Raw genomic sequence first — 11442 nt, 5'->3', positions numbered from 1 at the left:
GAGAGAATCAGTGATCGGCTGCCTCCTAAGGATTGATCCGGCAACCCGGGCATCAGCCCTTGACCGGAATCGAACCCAGGACCCTTCAGTTCGCAGGCCGACGCTCTATCCACTGAACTAAACCAGCCAGGGATGGTTTTCTTTTTTGCTTTTCTATTTATTTCGGGTCCTATGCACTTATAATGCTCAAATTATATCATAAAACTATTACATAATACATGTTAGAAATACTTTCACCTAATAAAGGTGTTTAGAGTGATGCTGTGTCCTTCCTGGGAACATAAGGGCTGCAGACGGGGGTGGGGGGGTGTCTGTGAGGACGGAGTTGGCTGTTTCCATGCAGTGAGTCTGTGCAGCAGGGAGAGAGGAAGGAGCGGCCCACACTGGGCGGGAGCCGACACCCGGTGTGGAGGGGCGGGCTGGCGGGCGGGAGGTGTGCGCCGTGGAGCGTTCTGTGTTTTCTGGACGGTTTTGCTGAGTGTGAAAGGCAGAAGGTGGGCGACCAGGGTGTTGGAAACTGAAAGGTCACAGGGGACAGACTGTAAGGAACCTTGTCTGGACAGGAAAGCCTCTACGTATTGAAAAAGAAGAAGAAGAAAAGGGTAGGTATTTATCGGGTTGAATTTCTTTGTCCGGATCAGTGGTTTTCAACCCTGTGTCGCAAGAGTTTATAAAACAGACGACACCTGACTGTTTAGTGAGGGCCTCCGGCCTCTTTTATCTTAGATGGTCAGATAAAAAAATGACAACAGCCAACGACAATAGCCGTCCCTTGTTAATGCCCTGTCTTGAACCATAAATATACAGGTCATATAATAGGATTGCATCTCATTAGTCACATCACATGATAAGGTTGTGTCTGATTGGCTAATTCTTGGTACCAGACATCCGTATAAAATACAGGCACCTGATTTTTTAAAAGGTCACTTTGGAGCAAAAAGGGTAGGTGATTACTATTATCATTTTTTTGTAAATCAAATCAAAATTATACCTATTTTTTGTCAGATTGGCAGAAAATGTAGTTTTTGGTGTGCCACAGGATTTTAGGATTTGTTGGTATGTGCTTGCAATGAACAAGGCTGAAAACCACTTGTCTAGTTGTGGCCTGACCAGTGGTTGGAGCTCACAGTTACCTCCATTGGGGATCTTCCAAACTAAGCCACCAAGAGAGCAGCCCTGACAAAGCCCACAGTGTGAGACGTGTGTGTACAACTTATCTACAAGAATAAAAGCGTAAGATGCTAATTAGACTGGATGTTCTTCCAGACGACATTCCCAACAAAGCCGGGGCTGCGAGGCGAGGCAGATGAGGCGGCCGCCTGGGTGGCGGGCTGAGCCCCTTGCACAAATTTCGTGCATCAAACCTCTAGTTTTAAGATAAATTATGTCTTCTCATGCATTTGAAAAAACTTTCCTTCATGTCATGTCTGCAAAATTGAAAACCTTGTAAGATTGTAGTAAAAGGTGGAAAGTGATGCTTTTTAGTTTCTGGATCAGCTTTTCAGGAAGAAGGAGATTTTAAGAAGCAGAAGAGCTAGAGGGGGCCGTGGGGGGAGGAAAGTACGCAGGTCAGGCGTGCCCGGTAGTTGGGGGCACTTGGCAGGTGCCAGGTGCCTGCGGAGCAGAGACATAATAATGTGAGCATTCATCATGGCTTTCCTGTGCATGGCCGTCCTCACCCGCTCCCGAGGGAAGATGGGACTGTGCACTTTGCCACGATCAGCAACACCAGGCAGATGCCCGAGTGTGCGATGGGAGAGAAACCCGTTTAGAAAAGACAGAAGCATGCAATGTTGACTTCAGGGGAGGCCAGGCCTGTGGTTCTGCCTTCCCACCCGTTTGTCCAGGTGTGAGATTGGTCCTCTGAGCATTGTCTCCCTCCCAGGCCTGCCAGGACCACAGCCCACCTTACTCATTCTCATCATCCCCCCACACCAGCCTCGGGACCACTCTGCGCCTGAAGGAGGCCCACAGCACTGGTTGAACTGAACTGAAATGACGAAGCATAAATTCTCTACCTCAGGTTATAAGGCAAAGTCAGAAACGCAGGTTTGCAAGTCCTCTAATTAGAGATGTATTAAAGACACAAAACTTTTATAATCTATAATAATAAAAGCATAATATGCTAATTAGACTGGACGAACTGGGGTTGTGAGGGAAGCCCAGTACCGGGTGCCTGCTGGCGGCCAGAGGGGAGCCGGTGCAACAGCCGGGGGAAGGAAGGCCTACTCTTGCACAAATTCCATGCATCGGACCTGTAGTTATGCTATAATTTTATAAGTGCTTTATGTTATTTGAGACAATAATACTAAGTAATTAAATGCAGATAATTTAGATCAAGGTCATGGGCTTTAGTCGTATTAAAAATTATCACTAATAAAATGTATATAAATAATAGCTTATTATTACTTATTTACTGCTATAAGCCTTCATTGGCACTGGGTAATCGTTATCATAGAAAACCTCACACCCTAACTGGTTTGGCTCAGTGGATAGAGCATCGGCCTGAGGACTGAAGGGTCCCGGGTTCAATTCCAGTCAAGGGCACAGGCCTGGGTTGCAGGCTCAATCTCCAGTAGGGGCATGCAGGAGGCAGCCGATCAATGATTCTCTCTCATGATTGATGTTTCTATCTCTCTCTCCCTCTCCCTTCCTTTCTGAAATCAAGAAAAAATATATATTTTTTAAAAAAGAAAGCCTCAAATATTGATACTTTTGAGCTCCTATTGTGTGTAAACAGTGGTTTAAAAATGTTATATATGCCATCACAGCCTTACAAAGCTTTTACTCCCCACGTGTAACAAATGAGGAAGCGGAGGCTGAGTCGTGTGATTTTTTTTTCGAGGCCACAGAGAGAGTTGCCAAATAGCAGAACTAGCTTTTCAATCCACATCTTTCTGCCCATCTGAAGCCAGCGCTCATACCACTCAGATGTGTCATCGGAAAACTAGAAAATGAAAATAACTGAGCGAAGATTGTTTAGTAATTACCAAGTAAAGGTGTCACAATTCCCCTTCCTGTTAGATCCCCACACCTCCCCGCCTTGGAGCTGAGGTTCAGAATGGCTCAGGTGCTGCTGCCCTCAGTCAGGCACAGGGAGCTGGAACGCATCAAGTTTGAGTGAGAGAGATAGCTCATCAAGAGGGACCATCGGACGAGGGGCTGGCGACAAGTCGGGGGATAGTGTGGAGCCAAACGGTGTTCGGAGACTCAGACCCTGGGAGGCGAGGGGCACTGGGGCGTCAGGCAGGCGGGGGGCTGACCTGAGAATAACAGGCCAGACGTCCTGGCCTTTAAGCACTGGCCAGGCAGAGGCATGTAAGGCACTAAGATGTGACGGAAAGCTAGGGACCTCCTGCTGCACTTATTTTGTGCATTATAATCCTATCTAATAAAAGATAAAAAGGGTAATTAACCTTACCTCCGCTACACTTCCCATCGGCTAATCAGGGCAATATGCAAATTAACCGCCAACAAAGATGGCGGTTAATTTGCATATGCAGGCTCCAAGCGGTGCAGCAAAGCCAAACAGCCCCAAAGACGGCCGAGCAGCGAGGCCTTAAGGCCCGGGATCAGTGGACAGGGGGCAACCCACCCCTCCCCGATCAGCCCTGCTCTGTGCCTGACAGGGGGCGGCATTGCAACCTCCCGATCTGCCTGCTCTATGTGTGACTGGGGCGGCGTCGAAACCACCTGATCCACCCTGCTCTGTGCATGACAGGGGAAGGTGCCCCAACTTCACATCATCCCTGCTCTGTGTGTGACAGGGGAAGGTGCCCCAACTTCCCATCGTCCCTGCTCTGTGTGTGACAGGGGAAGGTGCCCCAACTTCACATCATCCCTGCTCTGTGTGTGACAGGGGAAGGTGCCCAAACTCCCTGATTGGCCCTGCTCTGTGTGTGACAGGGGAAGGTGCCCCAACTCCCTGATCGGCCCTGCTCTGTGTGTGACAGGGGGCTGCACCCCAACCCCCTTATCAGCCCTGTTCTGTGCGTGACAGGAGGCAGCACCATGACCTCCCCATCCGCCCTGCTCTGTGTGTGATAGGGGGTGGCGCCCCAGCTTCCGAACGGCCCTGCTCTGTGCGTGACAGGGAGCAGTGCCCCAACCCCCTGATCCACCCTGCTCTGTGTATGACAGGGGGCAGCGCCACAATCTCCCCATCGGCCCTGCCTTCAGTGTGACAAGGGGCAGCACCCCAATCCTCTGATCTGCCCTGCTCTGAGTCTGACCAGGGGCTGTGGGACAGGCACCTAGGGATTGGGCCTGCCTTTTGCTACCCGGGAGCGGGCCTAAACCAGCAGGTCGTTATCTCCGGAAAGGTCCCAGACTGTGAGAGGGCACAAGTGGGGCTGAGGAACACCCCCCCACCCCCGCCAGTGCAGAAATTTCTGTGCACCGGGCCTCTAGTCCTTTATAATGTCCCTAGAAAAGATAGGATGGGGTTTTTCTATCAGCACCGTCTTATAGCAATGCTCCCCAAATGCACTCCTGCGGGATTGCCCGGTATTCAAGAAGGAAAAGGTCGGCATTTATTTTCACACAGCGCCGCATAGCCACGCTTTCCTAACCTCTTCCTCCTCCATTCCTCACTTGTCCTATATAGTCAATCCCAAATTCATATTTCAATAGGGAGTATATTTTATTTTATTTTAAATATATTTTTATTGATTTCAGAGAGGAAGGAAGAGGGGAGAGAGAGAAAGAGAGACATCAATGATGAGAGAGAATCATTGATCGGCTGCCTCCTTCATGCCCCCTACTGGGGATCGAGTCCGAAACCCTGGCATGTGCCCTTGACCAGAATTGAACCTGGGACCCTTCAGTCTGAAGGCTGATGCTCTATCCATGAGCCAAACCTGTAGGACAATAGGGAGTTTATTTTAGCAAAGAACATGTGCATCCAATGGGTCTTGTTAATCTATTAGTTTTTAGTTTGTATTTTATTCATTGTTGGATACGCATTGATGTGAGGTTGTGTGATAGTCACAGGCATGAGAGAGCATTCCTACTCTCTTCCTTGTTCATGTAAAATGCGTGTCATTCCAAACATCTTGGTCTACGAATGGGAAGCCTGTGGTTTTTCTCTTGTAAAGGGATCAGATGTTGTTTAAGTTTTAGAAAAACTTCCCTGGAGAACTCTTGTGACCGGGGCTAACCAGCCACCTGTTACAGAGCAGACCGGCCGGGAGGACAGGGATCAGCCAGAGCCAGGTGCCCGAAGCCACGGGCGAGGGGCTGCTTGGATGGCGGACCTGGCAAGGAGGGCTCTCTCTGTGTCTCGCCCGCTCTCCCAGGAAGGAGGGTCGGGCGCATCCTGGTATAATTTTTGTCTTGTCTTGTGTATTTGGGAGCCAGCTGCTCAGACCTCAGCGTGAGGCTCGGCTGCCACGTGGGCGGCGGGGTAGGCTCTGCGGGGAGTTTCCACGCTTCTGGGTCTGAGACACATTGTGAAACACTGGCTGCCTCTGGGGGGCGGTGGGGGTGCTGAGTGGGCTTTGCAGAGGGAGCAACCGTTCTGGTGGCTAATGTGGCAGCAGCTCACTGTCTATGGGGGGCAAAGGGTTACAGCTGTGAGCATGGGAAGCATAGTTTATTCTTGTGTTTTATTTGTGTATTATTGTATTATTTACTATTATTAATCTATTTTACCGACCTGTATATATTAATGTACTAACACATTAACAAAGTGATTATATAATTATACTAATTACATTATTATATTAATTGTATTATATTTATTCTGTTATATTTCATTATATTATATTTTATTTCATATTCTCTCTGAGTCCTGTATGATCTCTGTGACTACCCACCCACCCATCCCTATCTTTCTATCTGGTACCTGTTCCACCTGGATATCTTTGCCTGTGGGAGATCTATTGCTTTTTTTCTTTTGTATATCGTGTCCCAACATGTTCAAAGATGGTTAGGATAAAACTAATTTACAATCCAATTGCAAAGCCACTTTCCTGTCAGCACATACATATTTAAAATAGATAAGTCACATCTTGAAGCATCTCCTTTCGTTCCCCGTGAATGTTGCGGTTTGGGTGACACGCGTGTTGAGGCCCACACGCGGGTGCTGGCGTCTGAACAAACAGCAAGGCGGGGTGAGAGGCACTGGGTGCCCCTGGGCAAGCAACAGAGACAGAGACTTGATCAAGCTCACTGCGCCCTCTTCAGGGACAACGGGAAAAGTACTGACAGACTCTGAGAGTCTGAAAAGCTGGTAAAATTGTTTAAAAGCACAGTTCTAATGTCCATCCCACTTCTGTTGTTAACATGTCATTTTTCTGGCACCAATTTCAAAAAAATAACGTTCTTACCCCAGACTGCGGCTTTCCTCTTGGCAGGGCCGGGAGTGGAGGAGGCAGTGGGCTGGGCGCTGTCATCTGCGGGGAGAGTGCAGCCAGTTAACAGGCGAGACACAGGCACAGCTCATGCTCACAGGAAGGCACGCCAGCAGGCGTGTGGAGAAAAGTAAACTTCCAGAAAGCTTGTTCACAGGCTCTGTGAAATCAGCGCACAGTGGGGCTTTAAACATCTCTATGCTACTTATATAAACTGAGACAATATCTCCAGGAGCAATTTTGTGGTTCTTAGCGAAACAGAGGTATGAGGGTTCATGATTGTCCCTCCATTACTGCAGGTCATGGGCACATCAAACGATCAATTTTCAAGGTGGAAGGTTCTCTGTCCTGAAATGGCCGTGAAGGTCAGGAGTTCAGAGCCCCGCTCTCACCCCTTAGAGACAACGGTTTTCTCGGGAAAGAAAATGAAATAACAGAGAATGAAAAATGTAATGTCCATCTAGGGAAGCCATGGCCCTGAAGTCAGGTTTGTTGCTATCTGTGCTTTAACACATTTCTTTCACATCCTGACTCGTTTCTATCAGATTCAGGGAAAACGAATGCATCCCACAGGTCTGGGAACACACAGGCCAGGCACACCTGTCCTCAGGACGCCTTACGTTTGAAACGCCAGGAAACACAGTGAAGGGAGAGAAGCACAGACGCACCCGGGTCCCCACAGGAGCGCTGGCAATCTGCCTCAGTTTCAAAGTTGTTTAGGTTCCCCTTGCAGCCTCCATACACGAACTCCTCGCAGCGCCCAGAGCGGGGGTTGTAGAAGTAGCGCTTGAAGTATAAGTGGCAGCGCCCCATCTTCGCCTCCAGGAAGCAGAAGCCAGGCCGCCCTGGGGGTTGCACGTGTCTCAGAGAGTTCTCCTTGGAGTAAGTTACTTATTCCTATTAAACTAGAGGCCAGGTGCACGAAATTGTGCATGGGTGGGGGTCCCCTCAGCCCAGCCTGCACCCTCTCTAATCAGGGACTCCTTGGGGGATGTCCAACTGCCAGTTAGGCCCAGTCCTAGCAGTTGGACATTCCTCTCACAATCTGGGACTGCTGGCTCCTAACTGCTCACCTGCCTGCCTGCCTGATCGGCCCTAACTACCCCCCGCCCCCTGCCAGCCTGATCACTCCTAACCACCCCTGCCTGCTGGCCTGGTCACCCCCAACTGCCCCCCCTCTGCTGTCCTGGTCGCCACCAACTGCCCTCCCCCGCCGGCCTGGTCGCACACCGCAGCCTGTTTGGTTGTTACTGTTACTGTGAGGGCATCCCGGACAATATGCATATTCCTCTATTGTTAGTATAGATGGACACATAACTGGTTGTGCTGAAGTCATTTAAGGAGCAAACATGGACAGTTAACAACAAGAGGTGAACATGGAACAACCACACAGCGTGACAATGACCTGCGACATCGCCTGCGACATGTAGACTAAGGCAGATGCAGCTATGATCACACGTGGCTGCCACTGGGATTCCATGTCCTAAACTTCTTGGCGTCAATTGGTGGGGCATTCACTACCAAGTAGTCCATGATTTGACCGAATAAGATACTGGGACATTTTACCCTCGGTTGGGAAGTATACAATATTATAGTAAAACATGGTTTACTTATTTTTTTTTAAATTTAGTTTATGTGTATCCACATTTAGGAAAATCTATAAATAGTTCATGTTTTTAGGTGTGAGGTCTCATGAGGGGAAAGTGTAATGTGTTGCTTCACTAAGAAATTTCAATATCCCAGCTGGTGTGGCTCAGTGTCTTCCACAAGCCACATAATTTTCATTCTTCAATTTTGTTGGAGACTGTATATTTGGCACTTGTCCCAACTAAGCTTTCTTTCAAAAAAAATTCATGCCCACAGTCCTTAGATATATAAAGTGGTATTCCTATTTAATCTGTATACAAACACTAAATATCAACAAGAGCAATTATGTATTGTTAAACATCTCTACTTTTTCTTAATGATCGTCGACAACTCAAAGACATACGGATATCCACTGAGGGTCACATTGAATAAAATTTGCTAACGCCACACACCACTGAGATCATCCAGAGATACAGCTGAGAGCTAAGTTACAACTGGCAATATCGAAGCCACTCTGTGGGAGAGGTAGCAATATCATGTGTGTGGCCCGTGTTGTAATTAATCTGCCACTAAATATAATCTGCTTCTAAATATCATATGCATTAGGATGAGAGTAAACACAGTGTGTGAAGCCTTTCCTACCACACACTATGCCTGTTATTTCTAATTTCTTGTTGTTTCTACTAAAAACAATATTTCAGCCCTGGCTGGTTTGACTCAGTGGATGGAGCTTCAGCCTGCAGACTGAAGGGTCCCGGGTTTGATTCCATGCCCAGGTTGTGGGCTCGATCCCCAGTGTGGGGCCTGCAGAAGGCAGCCGATCCATGATTCTCCCTCATCTTGATGTTTCTCTCTCTCTCTCCCTCTCCCTTCCTCTCTGAATTCAATAAAAATATATTTAAAAAATAATAATAAAAAATAAAAACACTATTTCAAAGATCACATATTTATCATGAACCTCATTGTCAGAAAAACGTAAGAATTGAAAGATAAATGAGTTATATGAATAAGCAAATTATACTAAGTAATTATACAAATTATACTAGTTATCTGATATAATAAAGAGGTAATATGCAAATTGACCATCAATCCAACACACAAGGTGGCTGCGCCCATGTAGCCACAAGATGGCCTGCAGGGGAGGGTAGTTAGGGTGACCAGGCCTGCAGGGGAGGGCAGTTGTGGGTGACCAAGCCTGCAAGAGAGGGCAGTTGATAGTGACCAGGCGGCAGGGTAGGGCAGTTGGGGGCGATCAGGCGAGCAGGGAGGGCAGTTGGGGGCGATTGGACTGGCAGGGGAGCACTTAGGCATCTATCAGGCTGACAGGGGAGTGGTTAGGGGGTGATCAGGCTGGCAGGCAGAAGCAGTTAGGGGCAATCAGGCAGGCAGGCAGATGAATGGTTGGGAGCCAGCAGTCCTGGATTGTGAGAGGGATGTCCAACTGCCCGTTTAGGCCCGATCCTTGCAGGCAGTTGAACATCCCTTGAGGGGTCCCAGGTTGGAGAGGGTGCAGGCTGGGCTGAGGAACCTCCCCCCCCCCAGTGCATGAGTTTTGTGCACCAGGCCTCTAGTAATAATAATAACCACACAAAGGAATGTTCACCGTGTGTCCAGGACTGTGCCTCCCTGTCACCTGAAAGAAAATACAATAAATGTGTATCGTTATCACAGTCGATGAAATAATGCTGTGAATTTCAGAACGATCCATTCATTACCATTAAAATTATTATCATGAAGAATGTCAATACATTTCCTTTGATGTTCTCTAAGCATTAAATTATTTTCAAGTATTGTAACCATGAAGCCATCTCATTTTATCATAGTGATGTCTCTAAACCTATCTTCAAAGGTTGAACACATTTACAGAAATAATAGTGTATGGCAAACTACATGAAATACTGGTGATTCAAGCAGTTATGGGGTACCACTTGCTTCTTTTGAGAAGTTTATATATTTCTTCTTCATTCATTGTAATATAGAGATTAAATTTTGAATATTTACTCAATCTTACGTGCCTTGCAGAAGCCACACTCAGTCATAATGTATCGTATTTATATTGCCCTGAATTTGAGTTGCTGTTATTTTAAGATTTTGGGTATGACCGTGTTTATGAGGAGCATTGGGTCTGTGGTTTCTTTTTGGAATTGTGTTTCTTTGGTGTGAGTGTAAGGTAATGCTGACTCATATCATGAACTGGAAAGGGTTCCCTCCTTTTCAATTTTCTGAAAGTCTGTGTTGGATTGGTATTGTGCTCCCTTAAAAGTTTTCCAGAATTTACCAGTCAAGTCCTCTCGCCCTGCAGTATTCTCTGCTGCAAGTTTTTTATTCACAAACTTAGTTTGTTTACTAGAGTGAGTGCTATCCAGGTGTTCTGTTCAACAGCAACGCCGAGTTCTCCCAGGAGGGAGCCTCTCTATGAGGAGAACCTAGTATTTACAGTTACCCAGGGCGATGGGATTATTTGAGGAGTTTTGGTGAGTTTTGTTTAGTAGATGTGTTCATTAAGGATAATTTACTTAAAGAATGATGCGCATTGTTATAGATTGGGTAATGTTTGGCTTTCACGGATTCCCTGTGGTTTTTTCTAAGTTGTTAAATGTATTGGCACCAATTTGTTAGTAAGATTTTCTTATTATCTTTTTAACATTTGTAGATCCCTATCTATGCTTTTTCCTGATATTGGTCATTTCTTCTTATTTATTGAGGTTTATTTCTATATGTATTTTTTATTTTTAAATGTTTTATTAACTGTATTGGGATGACATTGGTCAACATGAACATAGAGGTTTCAAGTGTGGGTTTCTATGTTGTAAGATCTTTATCATTTCTGTTTCTCTCTCTCTCTCTCTCTCTCTCTCTCTCTCTCTCTCTCTCTCTCATATCTACTTGGAACATTACTACTAGTATTGATTTAAATGGTACATCATGACCGGCCTGAGTACCATAGTGGGGCTGAGCGTCAACCTATGAACCCGTGGTCAGGTTTTGATTCCCGATCAGGGCACATGCCCGGGTTGCGGGCTCCATCCCCAGTGTGGGGCGAGTAGGAGGCAGCGTATCCATGATTTTCTCTCATCATTGATGTTTCTATGTCTCCCTCTGCTTTCCTCTCTGCAATTAATAAAACTATACTTTTAAAAAGAAATATCTAACTGAAACTGAGGAATTCACTGATTCTCCTGTTTCTGACAGTGCATTCTTGGAAAGTTTTGAAGTTGTGTGATTGATGCGTAGACTTAGCCAGTGAGGATTATTGTGTTGTTTTGGTTCATTTGCCCACATTCTTTTTCGTATGAATGTTTCTGTCCTATCGTCTGCGTTTATTAATCATTCTTAGGGGTGGTGCTTGTGTGGTCGACCTTCTCTCACCCCTTCCCTTTTTACAGCTGGGTCTTTATTTTTAAAACTAGAGGCCCAGTGCACAAAATTCGTGCATGGGGGGTGAGTCCCTTAGTCTGGCCTGCACCCTCTCCAATCTGGGACGCCTTGGACACTGCTCACC

Source organism: Myotis lucifugus, unplaced genomic scaffold (genome assembly GCF_000147115.1).
Source record: "Myotis lucifugus unplaced genomic scaffold, Myoluc2.0 scaffold_234, whole genome shotgun sequence".
NCBI lineage: Eukaryota > Metazoa > Chordata > Mammalia > Chiroptera > Vespertilionidae > Myotis > Myotis lucifugus.
Note: the sequence above shows the minus strand (reverse complement) of the source record.